Source organism: Toxotes jaculatrix, chromosome 21, assembly GCF_017976425.1.
Source record: "Toxotes jaculatrix isolate fToxJac2 chromosome 21, fToxJac2.pri, whole genome shotgun sequence".
Lineage (NCBI taxonomy): Eukaryota > Metazoa > Chordata > Actinopteri > Toxotidae > Toxotes > Toxotes jaculatrix.
In genome coordinates this window covers 14,060,333-14,062,131 of record NC_054414.1, presented here as the reverse complement: position 1 = coordinate 14,062,131, position 1,799 = coordinate 14,060,333, and positions in this window count along the sequence as shown.

The following is a 1,799-nucleotide window of genomic DNA, read 5'->3' as shown; positions in this document are numbered from 1 at the left end:
TTATTATTATTATTATTATTATTATTATTATTATTATTATTATTACAAGTATTATTTCAGGCGTGTAGAAATATTAAATAATTTAATGACTAAATTTTTCAGACTTTTATTTAATCCTTTTTATGCATTTTTCTTATAGTTTTTGTATATGTAACATTTTCCTTTGCTTTTATTGTTTGCTTATTTGTTTTAAAACACTGTAATTTCTGTAAAGAAAAGTGCTTAATATATGTATATTTATTCTACTATTTATCTATTTGGCTGTAGATTCAGGGTATTTATAGGATCTAGAACCTTGACTTTCATGTGACTCCATCATGCACTGTTTAGTTTAATTTCCCATTCAGATGACTTTATGCTGCAGGTGTAGGCCATCAGCTGTTTAATCCTTTGCAGCCCCTTACATGGATCCATAGCTTATAGATAATTGTTCCGGAAGAATATTTTTACTTCTCAGTTTGATCACAGGCGCTCAGGTGCACCCCAAGTCTTACTTTTTGGGGGGGGGACTTTGACAACACCTTTAAATTTGAGAAACTATGCAGCGCCATCTACAGAAGCTCGGCGGCACTGCTGCTTGCAGATCAGTTTCACCTCCAACCACCAGCAACCACCACTGCTCCCAGTTTGGACCACTGCAATCATCACACCGTCCGCTGAATGTAAAAAAAAAAAAAGGTCAATACATCTACATGATACACACATTAGCCATCAGTTTAACATATACATTTCAAATTAAAGCAAGAAATAATGGTATTAAATTATTTTAGGCCTACTTGGGTTCCAGAGCGGATATAAAGGCAGGTGAGGGGGAAAAAAATGAATGAAATAAAAAGACAAAATTCAAAGAAGGATCGAGCTAAATCCGGGTTGTGAGGAGACCTGACCACACACAGATATCCTGAATATTCCCAGAGACAGGCTGTTAGTCCGCGTGATAAAAGGAAAAAGATCAGAAAGGAACACAAATTTAAAAATAATCTCTATTTCATTGATTCAAAACTTCCACTAAGCGACTGTATAATTCACAGCTGTTATAATGTCTAATAAACTCTGATAGTTGTAACTCCGAATCCATTCCTTATTTATCTCCCTCCCCTCCTTGCCGGCGTGTCAGACCCAGAGACCTCCTCATTTGGACCCCCGGTTTTTTGCGTTGGCGAATCACAAAGTGTTGGCATCTATTGCCTTTGTCTGACAAGTCATCCATATAAGCAAAAGGGGGGTCTGCAGAGGGGAGGGGAGGGGGAGAGGAGGGGAGGGTTGCAGCTTTTAGAACCACAGACACAGAGAGAGGCTTCATTCCCTGCCCAAAGATCCAGCCTAACGCATCCAGCGCGAAAGAGAAACCCGATGTGTGTGTGCGTGTTTCTCCGCCGTTTTGACGCGTGAATCAAGGCCACCAGGATTGAGGAGATACCGGGCCCTGCACGCTGGACCTGAACGTTGCCTTTCGTTACAAGAAACGCGGTCTGCTCGCTGGCATGCTGTGACAATTACCTCTGGTCACCCCAGGCTTCGAAAAATACCGATAAACTGAGCCCAGGTCGTATCACTGAAACAATCCTTCGGTCATGCTGCGCACCTGCCAGACCTCCGCTCCCGGACCGGACTGTTAAAGAAAAGAAGGGCAACTTTTGGGGAAGTAGTTGCCATCAGATCGCTTGTTGAAGAAGCGGGGTTGGAGGGGGCAAACTAAGTCCCTCCATTGAGTAGAATCACCTTTTTTTTCTTCACATTTTCATCCTTGATAGGAAGGCGAAACGGCGACTTCAGTTGATTATCTCTCTTTCCTTTGC